Here is a 16,026-nt window from a genome sequence, read left to right as displayed (position 1 = left end):
TAATGATTGTCAGTTTTGTACCTCTGCCCCTGCCATGAGCAGAACTTGTCCAGATTAGCTACACGTCCCAAGAACAGGATGAAAGACTTGAGAAGCAGAGCCAAATCACCCAACTCACAAACTCAAGAGTGAGAAAAAAAATGCTTAGCGTTGCATACCACTGAAATTCTGAGGTTATCTGTTAAACATCATTACTGTGACAATAGCTAGCTGATATAGGATCTAAATTGTGGAATTTTCTTAGAGTAGAAGAAGAATAACCTGATGCCATTAGGGCTGAGTCGTATAAGCAGAGTGCAGCATCTCAATCTCACTCCCACCTACCTTCTATAAAAGCTCTTGACCTCTTTCCCAATTCTTGGCTATAAGAGAAGTGAGTCTTTTGCTCAAGCAAAGAAAAATGATTGAGCTGGGACCAAGAATATGGGTCACCATATTGGGCTGTCTCGGCTGTTTAACTTTTAATGAATGTATTCATTTTCCAAATATTTGTAGATTATCTTTTTAAAAAAACCTCAACTCTAGCAAATCCATTTTTAATTTTTCCAAATATTTTATAGACTTGCCCACCTTAGCCAGCAGAGTATACAGCCTACAGGTTTAACTATTTTGTAGGAAGGCAGGATAAGGCAGAGGCTGCAAAAATAAATCTAAACTCTGGAACTCTGGATTCTGTGCAAAACCCTCCTCCCTGAACTTGTTTTCTCATCTGTAAGATGGGACTCCTACTTACTTTAGAGGGTTGTAGAGAGGTTTAACGAACTGATGTATAAGCTACTTGGTTATAGAAGGTGCTCAATGAATGTGTGGACATCTGCTGCCGATGCCTTGGTCAGTATGAACTGTAGCTGAAGTATGGAGAGACCACTTGAGGAAGAGGCAAGAGCTCTTGTTTATTTGTTTATTTTTGAGCTCTTGTTTTAGGGTCAGAACCAGATTCCTGTCCTGGTTTTGTCTCACCCCACCTATGCTGAACACTCTACTTCTGAGCCTTGGCTTCAGCATCTGGAAAATGATGATCATTAAAAAAAAAAAAAAAAAAAGCAAAAGAATATTCTGGGGTGCCAGTATCATGAGCTAATATATGCAAAAGGGTTTAGAAAACCATGGAGAGCCTTGCAAATATAGGTTATTCTTACTCTTGGACGGAAGCACAGCGACACCTTCAGGGAACAATCCTGTTTTAATGGTACTTAAAAACTAGAACTCGTGATGCTTCATAATGAATATTTAAAACTACTACTGCAATCTACCTATGAAAAACTATAGGAACTTAAAGGAGACCCACTTATTGAGAACTAGCCAATCCAAAAATGAAAATGTAATTCAAGGGGCTTTCAAAGAGGGTAGAAAGTCACAGAGTTCTGTTAGCTCCACTATTATGATTAATGTCCCTTTTGGTCTGAGAAGGTGGTGAAACGCAATCTTGGAACCTCAAAGCATGAATGCAGGATTCAGAGTTTCCTCCTTTGGTGGGGTCACAGAATGGGTGAACGGTGCAGGGAGAGCAGCCACAAACAGAGCCTCAGTAAATAATCCATGTTTCAAAGAAACGGTGGGAAAAATGAGAACCATCCCACCCCCCCCACCCCCGCCATGAAGCTTTTACGTGCCTTGTGATCAGACTTGACTTCGGTTCACACACTGGGATCTATTAAATATATGGGTCACCTTTCCCTACACATGTTCAGCTTTATTATTATTGCACAGCTCCAAGCTGAGGGCGCAGCCTCTCCGACTGGGCACCAACGGAGGTGTGGTTCCACCACCTCTTTATAGGACAGGCTCTGGGATCCCAGTGCAGAAACTGGGCCCCAAGACGAGAGCCTCGATTAGTTCCATGTGTGAGAAAGGGTAGCTATTCTGCATCTCCGCATTGTTCCCGTATGATTTCTTGTTCTTTTCTTCATCACACCGTCTTAAATAGGACTTTTGTATCCCTGCTTGGGGTGGAGGGGAACGACTCAGATTCCTAAGGATAAATAACAGGACTGGAAACAAAATAGGGAGATACAGTGGGTCTATCAGGACCCTGGTAATAAAGAGCCTAAAAATCAGAAGATCCATCTGAATATGGACACAGGAGACTTTAGGGAAAAACAGGTTAGCCAATGAACAAACATCTTTTCCTACAGGTAAGAATGGTCTGATTCAGTCTAAGAGATTAGGGGGAAAAAAATTGAGCCAGAGTGTTCAATAACTTGTTCATATTACAAGGGAAGTTGAGGGTGCCTTCTTTGTCAGCCTGGACTCAAATTCAGGAGTGGAAATGAGTGGCTGATCTTGGAGCTAATAATAGTTTGTAGCTACCGCCAGGCACTGTGCTAAAGGCTTTCCATGGACTATACACCATTTTATCTTCACAATAACCTCATCAAAGCAGTATTATGGTCTTCATCGTGCTGAGGAGAAAGTGGGAGCTTAGCGAGTGCCAGCCCCGCACCCACAAAATTAGGTGGCAGGAATGCCAGGGATTGCCTCCAGGCCCGGCTAAATTCAAACCCTCCCCCAAATAACATCCACAAAGGGATCTGAGACATCAATCTTCCCATCTTTTAGAATCGGATGTCTTCAGCACAAAATCAATCTTTGTTAAAGGCAAGCTTTAAAAGGAGGACCAGTCTCACACAGTCCCCCTCCCACCTGCCAATCACCATGGATTAGGTCCGTGGTTGGAGGGAGACTTCAGTGACCAAATCTTATGCACTTAAAATGTTTATCGATCAAAAACCACTCAATATAAAAGATGCATTTTGCTTTTATAACTAGTAATTTTTTACTAGTATTTTAAAAAATTGGAAAAAAATGTATACAGAATAGGGATCTCTGGGTGGCGCAGCGGTTTGGCACCTGCCTTTGGCCCAGGTCGCGATCCTGGAGACCCGGGATCGAATCCCACGTCGGGCTCCCGGTGCATGGAGCCTGCTTCTCCCTCTGCCTGTGTCTCTGCCTCTCTCTCTCTCTCTCTCTCTCTGTGTGTGTGTGTGACTATCATAAATAAATAAAAATTAAAAAAATAATAATAAAAGCTCATTAAAAAAAAATGTATACAGAATGTATAGACCTTAGTTGGTAAATCACCACAGCAGACCCAGATTGTGGCCTGGGCTATGCGACCCAGAATGTTCTCTTAAGAAAAGTCACGTCTGCTCCTTGTAAATCGGTTTTCTCAACTGGACAGACCAGGAACTCTCTGAGAGTCTTTCCAGGTCTGAGATTCTATAAGACACAGAAAGAAAAGGTAGTTTTCTCTGGGATTATGTAAGAAAAGTTTTCTTCTCATCAAGAACTGAACAATAGAGTCTGCGAGGAAAGGGAATCTCCAACTAGAAATTTCTCAAGGTACCCCTGAAAGACGAATGTGGACTGAAAAACTCTGCGGTGGTTCTGATCACATCTAAAGGACATAGAGACATTTGTTACTTAACAACTAACAACTCACCCAGAAAAAACATGTTAGTAGGCAGGCTGTGGTAAAGTGTGTTTTTCCAGCACAGGAACCAGCATCTTCGGTGGTGACCTCAAAGAGGCTACCTCATGCTAGCGAGGCACACTGTCCAGGGCCTTGTGCTGCACACGGAGAGAAAGGACTGCTTTCACACAAGCCAGTCTCCACCACAAGTGATAGAGAGGCTAACAGGACTGTCATTATCATTCCAGACCTCCTGGTCTGGTTTTATGCTACATGTCTCATGGAAAACTGTAGCTGTTGAAGACATCTCAACATGCCCACCCCAACATGCTTCAATCCAGCAGACTCGACTGTCATATCTTAGGACCGTCCTTATAAGAGTTTAACCAGAGACAGGAGCTGACATTTATGGAACATATGCTAGGCAAGCTGCGTCCATCATCTTATTTCATTTTAACAAGCAAACTCTCTGATCAGGTGCATGAATGTCAACAGGAGAACTCTGGAAGACCAGGCCAAACTCTTGAACTAGGGCAAAACTCTTCAATTCCTGCGTCATGATTCCAATAGACCGTCTGCCTGGTCCTCGGTGCCTTGTTTAGAAACCTAAACCTCAAAGGACAACAGGCAGTAAGTCCAACTCAACCACAGTCGTCATTTCTTTTTATACAGTGAGTTCCGGAGGTAAAAGGATGCCGCCCTGTTAGGATAAGGATGTTGCATAAAGGAAACACCACCCCCCAACCCCCCAGTCTTCAATCGTACACACAGAGATCTTGGAGAAGTTGGCCTGTTATCTGGTGACCCAGGAAAGGGAGGAACGTTGAAGTCGCCAGCAGCTGGTTTAACTTAGGCAATGCATTTCTCGACATGGTTTTCAAACATTTTGGAAATGAGAATGCACATAACGGACTTGCCTGAACTTTGTATTTCCTTTCTCAGCTTTCCTCCTGAGCCTCTCCCAGCGGTCTGGCTAAATTCCAAAAGCAAACACTACACTCATATGTTCCAGTCTCCTTATGAACTTCTGCGGCAATAACTTCTGATTCACTGTCATGCTTTCATCTCATTACACTCTGCTCATCACGAACAACACCGACCAGCCCATTTTTGCCCTGTGCCCACCCCAGAAAGGGGCACTGGACCAGAGATTCGGCTCCCTTCCCCCCAAAAAAGTCCTGATTTTTTATGACAGAAACCCTCCGAAGGGGAATCACGTGTTTCTGGAAGAATTTTGAGCATCTCTGAAGCGACAAAGAAATGGCTCACTACCAAGAGACTGGGAGAGCAAAATGGAAGGGAAACTGATGAAAAGCACTTTCAAGTTTCTCAAAAAAGAAAAAAAAAATGTTTTCTCCTGATACCTCTCAAAGGAGATATAGTTGGTCCTAGCATGCACCTTGGGAGGAAATAAGCCACAGGAAAAGCAACCTGAGGTCTCATCTTCTAAATCAACATTCCACTCGAGCATCTCTAGGTTAGGAACAAATGAAGGTATCCTAGCGGCTTCATCTTTTCTTCCTCACCCCAAATATGCCATCCTTTGATTCTCAAGCTATGATAAGATATATGTGGAAATGAAAAGACGACTCTCATCTACATGGATTTTGACAAAAAGAAGAACACCAAAATGTGAGCCCTCATTTCTAGCCAACCAATAGAGCAGAGCGGAATATAGGAATGGGAGCTATTTTGAAGGTTTCCCATGGTTACGGCTGCTATGGAAATCATTTTCTTCTCTGGGGTTTTCAGATATCTGAGCTCAGCTTCAATCACTGTTTAAAGAAGGAGAACAAAGGGAGAACATGGACAGAAATTGCTTCTTTTATTTAAAGTTTTAAAAGGTTCCAAACTGGGTTGGTTGGAGGATGGGCACAGGTTCCAATGGCAGGGGTAACCTCAAAAGTCTCCCATCAGGGTCGGCCTGCAGGGGACAAGATCAATCCCTCAAGGTCTGGAGAGAAACCTGTACTTTGTGGACAGAGACAGATTTATCTTTTAAAGCCCTAAGTGAAACATATCGCTCCCCCAGGTCAAATCAATGGCCTCCTACCGTCCTTAGGATAAAATCTTAACTCCCCAAGATGGCATTAGTCCATGCATCCTTCTTCCATCTCACCTCTCCCACTCTCTGTCTTATTTTCTGTGAATCAGCTGCCCTGGTTTTCAGTACATCAAATATGCTATGTTCCTCCCTGCCACAGGGCCTTTGCACATGCCATTTCCTCTGCCCAGGAGATTCTTCCTCCCTCCCTTTGTCACCTGTTCATCTTTCAGACTAAATGATTAAACATCACCTTCTCTGGTTTGCTCAGCTTGATCAGGCCATCCCATCCTTCCCTGTAGAGCATTTGCTGCAATTTAATGAAATCTACAATTTAATCTTTCAGGACTCATGAGCACGAAGAGGTAGAGAAGAATCTCTATGAGGGCATGAACTATATCTATGCTTTATACTGCTGTACACAGGCATTATAGTTTGGTGACTTGCACTTGACTGGCACTCAATAAAAATGTAATAAATAGTTCCATGGTATGTTACCATGGTTTTGGTAACTGCCCAATGTCATGCCAAAACAAAGGTTTTGTCTCTGCTCGATGTCATGTTATGGTATTTTTCTAAGTCCCAGGTATCTCACTCCTGGTAGCTTTACAGGAGTCTTATAAATACAGGCTGGAAATGTTACATATCAATTTTATCTCAATAGAGCTAGAAAAAAATATGAAGTGGAGTTATACCACAGCTAAGGCTTGGGTTTTAAAGTTAGCACACAAAGCCAACCAAAGTAGAGGAGTGGCTCTGGACTGGGGACGATGTGCCCCCTCAGGAAACATGTGGTGATAGCCAAAGAAATTTTTGGTCGCCACAACTGGCATCTAGTGCATTGAAATCAGGGACATTGCTGAATGTCCTACAATAAACAAGAGAACCCCCCACCCCTACACACATACAGACACCAGAGTTATCCAGTCTACATGTCGATAGTGTCAAGATAAGAAACCCTGATGTAGAGGGAAATTATTCTTTAACAATACGCTTGAGAAAGGTGTGACCTTGCACAATGATAATCCTCTCTCCTGGTCTACCCCAGGCAGTCTTCTGCCAATGTTGAAACAGACACTGCTACTGCTTCAAGTTGAAAACTAAACAAAGTCACCAGTTTGCATCAATGCATTAAAAAATATTTATCTGTAAACACTAGCATCTCACCCAGCATGGCCAGAAGCCCATACTACCACAGGGATTCAGAAGCTGAAACCAACAAGAAGCAAGAGATTCATGTTCTGGCTCTCCTGTTCACCCTGGGGCTGGGCCACAGGAGTCGCATGGAAGATAACGTGTCCATACTTTCCTACAGTATTTCCATCTCTCATTCTGTCTTTGCCACAAGGATGAATTAGTCCAACAGGAACTCACCTGCCACCATCTTGCCACAGGGGTTAGGTTTCTCTCCACTGGAATCCCTCTACCTGCATCCCCCAAATACTTCCCACTTTGGTACAGGTGAATACTCTTGGAATTCTCCTTTGGATCCACCATTTGTCACACAAAATGGGCCTCTTCAGTTGCAAACTCTGCTTAAAAATGTGAATCCTAGGTGAGATAAGTAGCACGTGGCCTTTAAGTAGGGAGGAAACTATGTTAACTCAGGAAATGAACTGGTATAAAACAACTGGGCACAAGAAACGGTCTTGGCAGAAGGTAGGACTTTGGGTTGCATATATGGAGCCAAAAATGTAGAAAGCACTGAAAACAGTATCACCTGCTATGTGACACCAGGCAAGTGAAACCTTTCTATGCCTCAGTTTTTCTACCTGCAAAATGGACATAACAGTGCCAGTCCCAAAGGGTTGTAGATGAAGATCAAACACAAGAATGCAAGTCAATCTCTTGGATGAGTCCTGGACCAGTTGTAAGTACCCCATAGTTTATTCAGGGCAGGACATGATCCAACTGGAAGAAGACTGTAATATAAAGACAGGAAAGCCACTTGAGGAAGGATGCTTACAGATTTTGGACACAGTCACATTCAGTAAATATTTGCCAAACATTTACTTCATTTATTTATTCATCCCTTTGGCCCTCATGCCTTGCTACCAGGACTACAATGTTATACTCAGAGTGGCAATAAACCAAGCTCAGCTTCCTAACCTCCCATGCAGGTAGGGATGGCCACGTGACCACACATTGGCCAATGAGATGTGCATCAATGTCATGGATGAATCTTCTGGGAAGGAAGACAATTCAGCTGAAACTGTGCTTGTTACTCTGCCCCTTTCTTCCCATCTCAAAGAGAATGTTGGTGCAGAGTGGCATAACTGGTAGGTGGGCAAGAAAAGCCATCTTATTCTCTTGAGGATAAGAGTACATGCTAACAATGGATGAGCTGAAAGAGCGAGAAGTGTGGGTCTCAGATGACAGCATCTAAGCTGACATACCACCCAGAAGGCCCAAAGTCACTCTTTCTCATTACACAATAAAAATAAAATTCCTAATTCATTTAAGCCAACTTTTGTCTTGGGGAGGAAGGGGTCTGTGTTATTCCAGAATTGCATGTGCAGTTCTTCACCAATAATTGTACTCTTTATCATACAATATAGTGTCTATACCCTCTCCTGCTCAAGTTGTTCCCATGGCTTCAATAACTCCCATTAACTACCTAAACACCAATTACTAGTATCTTTATCTCAAGTGCTAGGCATACACCAAACCCGTATCTAAGATCAGCCTCTAGAACTTCTTGGTCAGAACATCCCACAGGCCACTCAACCCCATCTTATCCAAACTGAAGCTCTTCTTTTTCTCCCCAAGTGTGTTCTCCTCCTCTTCCCAGTTCTGGGAATGTTGTCTTCCCCATTTAGGATATTCCTCATTACCCAGAATACAGAAACCTTTCTTCTCTTTCAATCCCTCAATTTAAACTCAGCCACTGAGTCTTAAGAATTCTAATTCCAAAGTGACTCACAGATTCAAGCCCATGCTGTCCTGGTCCCTGCTACCAGGGACCAGGGAGGGAGCAAAGGGTCAGGGAAAAGGGGCAGATCTTCATGAAGTCCTTTTTAATGATTTATCATCCACCCGGAGCTCCAGTATCATTTCTTAGAGCAGACATGGTGCCTTGGGGGGACTTTCAGTGAAGAGCAATGCAACACTCAACCTCTATGGCTAAAGCAAAGTAGGTAATTAGGACAATTATCCAGTCCATTGAGTCTGATATATTTTTCTATTCTGAATTCCTTAGGTAATTGATGGTGGCACTGGGGTGCGTGCATGTGTTAGGGACGGTATTTTGGAGGCACTTACTCCTTCCGCTAACCTCCATCCCCACAAAAGCATTCATGTCACTGGTAAATTAGCTTAGAGTCAAGAGTTTCCTTTGTTGGCTGCCTAATTCATACTCCAGTCCACTAGGATGAAATCTAAATTCAAAAGGCTTATTGCAAAGATCCAACAGGGTTAGCCATTAGGAGAACAACACTAACATGGCAGTGTCTGATGCCACAAAGAGGGGCTTTTGGCAATGCAGGCAACACTGCTTGCACTGCCACCTTTCTGAAATACCAGCCAGCTTCTGGCACTCAACCTGCATTTGGGAATAACATCAATTCATCTTCGCTGATTTCCTCTGTGATAACTTCATGACTATTTATGGGAAGCTCCAAAGGCTAAGAAATGCTAAACAAACAAGGAGATAAGTTGCCGAAATGTTAAACATCTGCCCTGGCCGACCTCACAAGGTTTTGCTAGGGGAATTCTTCTAAGTTCATGTAGATTATCACTGGAAACCAAATCCAGTGATAACGTCTCAAAAAAAAAAAAAAAAAATCATCCTAGGCCAAACTAAGGAAGCTTACAAACTAACACAAGATTATTTTTAGAATGTCAGCTATTGAGATGGGGGGGAAAAAGTATACGAAAAAAAAAAAAAGAGTATGATTATACAATGTGAAGAATAAAAATCAGATCTTTTTTCTTCAGAAACTGTCTTGACCTTTTCCATTCTGGCCTGGGAACTTTGTGAGTCAAAAAAAAAAAAAGAAAGAAAGAAAGAAACCTAATTAAAAATCACTGCGGATATTTCAGTTCAAGTGAAAGTAATAAGGCTTTAAATTTTTTGGATGAACACATATCATTTTTCAGAGATAATCTTTCATAATACTCTAAATTAGATATCTTACAGGGAGTTTTGCCTTTTCTTTTTAAGTGGATGATGTTAAAATGACTTTCTCAAATACCACTTCTTCTTTTCCTTTCAATTTTAAGTAGCTAGGACAAATGTGAATACCAGGCCAAGAAAAAAAAGTTGCAATCTATAAGAAACAAAATATACAGGTCTCTATTCACAGACTCTCTATCTACTGTGCCAGAAAACAAAAATCAAGTGAATTAACTGGGCAATGAAAGAGTCAGTGGATAAAAAGAGATTCTATTTTTATTAGGCATCATCATTAAAAAGCTTTCCCTGTGCAATTAGATGTTTTAGCTCCAAGGAGTAACCATTACCAGATAACATTAAAGACACACACTCAATAAGGAGTCTGAACAAATAGTTCTCAGCCTAGAGGCTTAACAACAACAACCAAAGTTAACATTTATTTAATACCTCTTTGTCAGGTGAGGTAATTAGCATTTATGGGGCAATTTAATATGTGCCAGGCTATTTCCTAAGTATATTGGGATATTATCATTTAATCCTTGCAAAACTCCCTAAGCCTCATAGAATTCTACTTGGTTAAATCCTGTAACAAAAAAAATTTTTTAATGAATATCATTGTTCTCATGTACAAGAGAAGCAGTAAAGATGAGCAAAGCTAAGCAACGTGATCAGACTTTTCAAACTAGATAAACCTGGACTTGAATGCTGGTTCTGACATTTACCAGCAACGTGGGCTAAGCCAAGAGCTGACCTCTGAGACTCAGTTTTACCCTCTGTAAAATGGACGCCTACCTTGCGAGGCTGTTTTGAGGACTGAAAGACAGTGTATATAAAGCACCTTGCACAGCAGCTACCATAGAGAGGGACCCAACACACACTGGTTTCCTTCCCTTTGTATTTGGTTCCTTACTTGCATTTATATCTTTGCCTCTTGGGGAAATGTTGGCCATATAACTGTCACTGTTCCCACCTACTGCCAATTGCAACTGAGGAAAAAAAACTATGAAACCTCATGACTCCAACATGATCAGGAAATCCCCACTGGAGTGATTAGCCTTCCCAAGTGATTCTTCTGCATGCCTCCAAAAGCACGGCACACATACCACTGGTGGGAGCACTGACTGTAGAAAGGATGACAGTATTGTACCTTGATCTAGGCCTTCAGTGTACAGTTTGGGGAAATTTTTCAAGCTGCACACATAATTTGTATCTTTTTTTTTTTTAAAGATTGTATTTATTTATTCATGAGAGACACAGAAAAGGCAGAGACATAGGCAGGGGGAGAAGCAGGCTCCCTGCAGGGAACCTGATGCAGGACTCAATCCCAGGATCCCAGGATCATGACCTGAGTCAAAGGCAGATGCTCAAACCATTGAGCTACCCAGGCGTCCCATGATTTGTATACTTTAATCTCTACATGGAATACTTAAATAAAAAGTTTTCAAAAAACAATTTCCATGTAAGTACATCCCTTGGAAAACTCATTACTATACCATCAAGTACCCATACCCCAGCCCAAATTCCATGCCTTACATCATTACCCCCAACCCTCTTCACAGCCCCAGCCCCTACACTTCCTCCAGCCCCCCAATCCCTCAGCTTCCAAATTCTTCTAGCTCCTCCTTAGGCTCCATCATGCCTCTCCATGTCACAGCTCAGCATTTCCCATCACCCCTCAGCCCAGCACCCCCACTCCAGCCTCAGACCCTGTGTCTCCTCTCTCATTTTCCTACCAGCTTGACCTTTGCTAGCCTCAGATCTGGATCCCATGCCCGGTCAGGCACTTGTAGTCCCACTGGCCCTCGACTTCCCTTGCAGTGAGGGACCTGGCTCCCCACCCCCACCCACCTTTCTCTCTGCCTCAGGAATTCCTACTCCCTCCCCCTGGAGTTCGACTCTTTGAACCCATGGTCCTCCCTGTTTTCACACCTTTTTCCCCCTCAATATTGTCTAATTCCCTTTCTAAATTATATTCATTCTGGCTCTTGTAGGCCAATGTTAACAAAATTATAAGGTCAGCAATCACAAATTTCAATAGCCAACCCTTAACTGAGTGCTTCTTAGGAAGTCACACGCTGCTCTTTGGACTTCACACACACTAATTCACTTAATCCTCCTCACAACCCCATAAGCACTCTTCCAATCCTGAGTTCTGGGATGGGGGAATCAACATGAAAGCCCAGGGAGCTTAACTAACTTGCCCAAAGACAAAAGACACACAGCAACCCAGGGGTGGAGTTGGGATGGGAACCGTGGCAGTCTGAGGCCTCCTAAGTAGAACCACCACCTGAGATTGCCTCTCGGCCACAGGGACCATGTCTAGATCTAGCTGAAGGCACAGAGCAGGGGCTGGGAGCAGATGACTTTGGGAAGCGGTGTTTTTAAGGAGTGCTGCTTGGGTGAAATAGAGGGAGCTGTCAGGCCCAGTCCCTTGCAAGTGAATGGATCACTGACACATGGCAGTTCCCTGAGGTGTTCTTGGTGGGGCTTGGTGATGCCCTGGTTTGGCCTTCTCACCCCTTTAAACTCTGATCAGGACAAGGGCTGGAGAGAAGGGCTCATCACGCTATGAAGGGAAGAGGGAGGGCAGCCTGAGGGCCTGCTGTGTGTGTGTGGTGGGATTTTCAGTGAACGTGAGGAGTGGTAGACACACACAAAGCTCTGATTCACCTCTGGAGACTCTGCTTTTGACTTGGTCCTCAGTGAATCCAAAAAAAAAAAGAGGCTTCACAAAACACTGGAGTGAGGGGACGAATGAGTCTCTGGAGAACAAAAGGCTTCTCATTTTGAAATGAGATGTCTGAAAAGCAATGTCTGATTTAAAAATAAAGACTACTCAACAGAATGGTTATGAAAAGCCGAACTTAACCCCAAACCAGCAATTCTACTGTGCTCACAGGCTTCTAAAGAGAGACCACAAAATATCTGAGGGCATCTTCCTCCCCCTTCTTCTCCTCTCTCCAGACAAGTGTCAGAATTCATCTTTCTGTGCCTTGCTCTCCTTTGGGGAACTGCTTCCCAAAGGGAGTAAAATAAAATGTATCAGATAAGGGCAACCGGTTACATTAAAATATATAGTTACTAACATTTTTCAATTCGATGTAGCAATTTATGTCCTTTTGTGTTAGTATGTATGGCATATATACTATGTAACTTAGTATACTGTGCATGTCATAGACAATATGTGTTATATGCTTATAAATCTAAGCTACATGCTAGTAAGTAATTTTGTTTTTTTTGTTGTTTTTGTTTTTGTTTTTTTGAGAACAAAAGAGATCCAGGGCAGGGGAGAGGCAAAGGGAGAGAATCCCAAGCAGGCTCTAGGGTAGAGCTTGAGGCAGGGCTTGATCCCAGGATCCTGAGATTATGACCTGAGCTGAAATCAATCCTTGGATACTTAACCAACTGAGCCACCCAGGTGCTCCTGTTAAGTTCTTTTATTTTAATTTTTTATTTTTTTATCCTGTTAAGTTTTATATGTAAGCTATGATTTATATAATTTAGTATATGTGGTAATACTGTACTTATTAACATATGATACAGGAAGATCTAGCACCAAGTCTGATAACTTCCATAATTTCTAAGCAGCCTAATTTCTATGTAAATAATATTTCCAGATGACTTCCACGACTACTATGTGACATGAAGACATCTGGAATTTTTATTGGGGACAGACTCACAGGTATTGTTAATGCTATTACTGTGGTTTGTCACCTTCATAATTGAGGGAAATGCCAAAGTTCAAGCAGGGGTTAGTAGAAAGATGTAAAACCGTCTCCACCCAAGTTCAAGGTTGTCCTGAATTTTAATCAGGGGTGGCCAGGTTAAGCAATGGTGCTCTAGAAGGATGTCAGGATAAGGCCAGGGCTGAAGTGGGAGGATCCATCCACTGGTGGAAAGTAAGCAGCTTTAGAGGGGGATTTTTCTACCCTGCTGGGTCACTAATTATCACAAGTCAGCCTGCCTATCTTTTTCACACTGAGCTGACTTCTCTCTCTCTCTCTCTCTCTCTCTCTTTCTCTCTCTCTCTCTCTCTCACACACACACACACACACACAAACATGACACTTCCTCTTGGCCACAGACATGAAGACGGCCTCTCATGTCAGGGAGCAAGCCAAGACCACAGAGAGCCCCTCAGAGCCTCTTTTCCCACAGGCGTGCAGTCTGGAAGCTGATGCTCTGACGACTCTCCTTAGCCCTCTCTTACTCCTTGCTTCATTTTTAACAAATCTTCAAAGTCATTTGTACCTGTAGGCTACTGCCAACTCCTCTGTTCTAATCCTCCCAATTTAAGTCATAAGCCATTAAGAAACATAAAAAAAAAAAAAAGACTTGTGAAACCTTTTAAAAATTAAGAGTAGCCCCTTCACAGCAACAGTTAAATTAAGAGAAGTTTGTTATCTTAGCGACTCTCAAGAGTAGAGTCCAGTGAGTACAAAGAACAATGGCAAGCAGTCGCAGATCTGGACTCTGGGCTACTTCCAAATACATATTCCAATAAGTTAACCACCTTTGTGTAGCCCCTGCCCCCTTATGGGTAAAATAAAGATAATTCTTTAAAATAAAGACATTTGGGCAGCCCGGGTGGCTCAGTGGTTTAGCACCGCCTTCAGCCCAGGGCATGATCCTGGAGACCCGGGATCAAGTCCCGCGTTGGGCTCCCTGCATGGAGCCTGCTTCTCCCTCTACCTGTGTCTCTGCCTCTCTCTCTCCCTCTCTCTCTCTCTCTGTCTCTCATGAATAAATAAACAAAATCTAAGTAAATAAATAAATACAGACAGACATTTAAAAAACTACGTGTCTGTCACTAGATCAAATGGTTCACCTTCCTTATATCACGTTTTCTGCACTGGAAACCTGATAAGAGAGGTATTAATATTTCCATGTTACAGCTGAGGAAACTGAGGCACAGAGAAGGTAAGTTAACTTGCCCATGTTTACGGAGCAGGCCCATGAGCAAACTGAGATTCCAGCTGGAGCCTATTATCACCACCACCCCCCAATCCCCTGCTGGGACTTCTCTGGAATGCTGGGCACATGTTTACTTCCTCCCATTTCAATTTGATAAGACTACGTATGAGAAAGGACTCTGCTGGCTGAGTGATTCTGTGTCATGGATTTCATTCTTTATGGAGATCAGTCTGAGTACTTCCTTAGCTTCATTCACAAGGGCCTGCCCCCCTTCCCAGTCTGTCCAGACGTGCAGCCCTACTGCCCAGCTTCCAACATGCTTACCTCAGAGGCAATGTGCTACCACGAAGGATTGAAAGAATCCAAGTCCCATGCATCCAGGCAGAAAAACAAACACCCACTGGTAGGACGTCCACAATGGGCATCTAGGCTCTTGAGGAAAATGTGCCCAGGCCTCTCATCTGGGATTACTTTTTTTTTTTTCCCCCTGTTCCACTGACTGGAATATAGGTTCACTCTGTTCCTGTTATCTTTATACCTATATCTGAAGGCAGGCAAGTATAAAACTCTCACTTATTTATGCTCTGGGTATTCAATTGGACATTCAAATGGACATCATCTCTGGTATCTGGTGTTAGAAATGCTGTACCAGAGTAGCACAGTGTTGACACACCTTCAAAGAAGGTCTTCTGTTCTCGTCTCCATCACAAAACTGCCTTGAAGCCGGAGGCAAACATAAAGCAAGTTTTCCTTCACTTTCTCATAGTCTTCTTTCATGTCACTGAACCAGGGGACTCTAGGCTGGAAAGGACCTGACTCATTCAACCACTTATTTATTAAACCCACTATGTGTGGGGGAAAAAATAATAATAATAAAATAAAATAAAAAATAAACCCACTATGTGTGTACTGAGTACCCCCTATGTGCCCAGCACTGTGCTAGGCCCCGGAGGCTGCAGGGATGAGCCCTGTCCTCCTGGGGCTTACAAACTTGGGCCAAGGGGGCATATGGTGGGAGAACTGCTCTGAGAAGGTGACATCTCAACTGAGAATTAGAGGCTGAGTGGAGGAGCACCCAGGCCTGGGATAAACAGGAAAGAACATTTCACGCAGAGGAAGCCACATGTGCAAGGACCGAGGGGGAGAGGTGACAAACCAAGTGTGGGCAAGGAGGAACGCGAGAACCACCTTACCCGCTGATGGGAGTGGAACTGATTCGGGAAACATTTCCTTATCTGGGTAAGTTCCCCCTGCAAGGCCACTCCTGGGTCCCTGCATCAGAGCAGCTCTTGCACATTTATCCCAAACAGCAACTGGAGATGCAAACAAAAGACTATCAGGGAGACAGACGTGGGGCAAACCTCATAAGCAAAGAAGGAGATGATACATTTCTAATTCGGGAGAATGGTTACCTCTGGGTGGAGGAGGTGGGGGTAGGACAGGATGGAATCAGAAAAGATAACAAGGTTCTTTTTCCTCAAGCAGGTGGTAGGCTCACGGGCATCCATTGTGTTGCTATTGTTTATGCCTAATACATATTTT

General features: G+C 43.2%; 1 protein-coding gene across 7 annotated transcripts in view; it reads right to left on the bottom strand.

The window, feature by feature from the left end:
* PRICKLE2 (prickle planar cell polarity protein 2) overlaps positions 1-16,026 on the bottom strand; it is a 321,924-nt gene that overhangs the window by 287,150 nt on the left and 18,748 nt on the right. For 2 of the 7 annotated variants that reach the window (XM_035703517.2, XM_035703520.2), the window contains exons 1-2: positions 4,777-5,056; positions 3,443-3,570 (exon numbers count right to left, since the gene is read on the bottom strand). The exons of 4 other annotated variants lie outside the window; for them this stretch is intronic. The gene's annotated coding sequence lies outside the window, so the exon portion shown is untranslated. Of the gene's footprint in view, positions 1-3,442; positions 3,571-4,776; positions 5,057-16,026 lie in introns of those variants that run through there. One more of the 7 variants, XM_049097928.1, reaches the window with a different exon arrangement.

This window comes from Canis lupus, chromosome 20, assembly GCF_003254725.2.
Source record: "Canis lupus dingo isolate Sandy chromosome 20, ASM325472v2, whole genome shotgun sequence".
NCBI classification, from domain to species: domain Eukaryota; kingdom Metazoa; phylum Chordata; class Mammalia; order Carnivora; family Canidae; genus Canis; species Canis lupus.
Note: the sequence above shows the minus strand (reverse complement) of the source record. Positions and strands in the feature narration are given on the sequence as shown.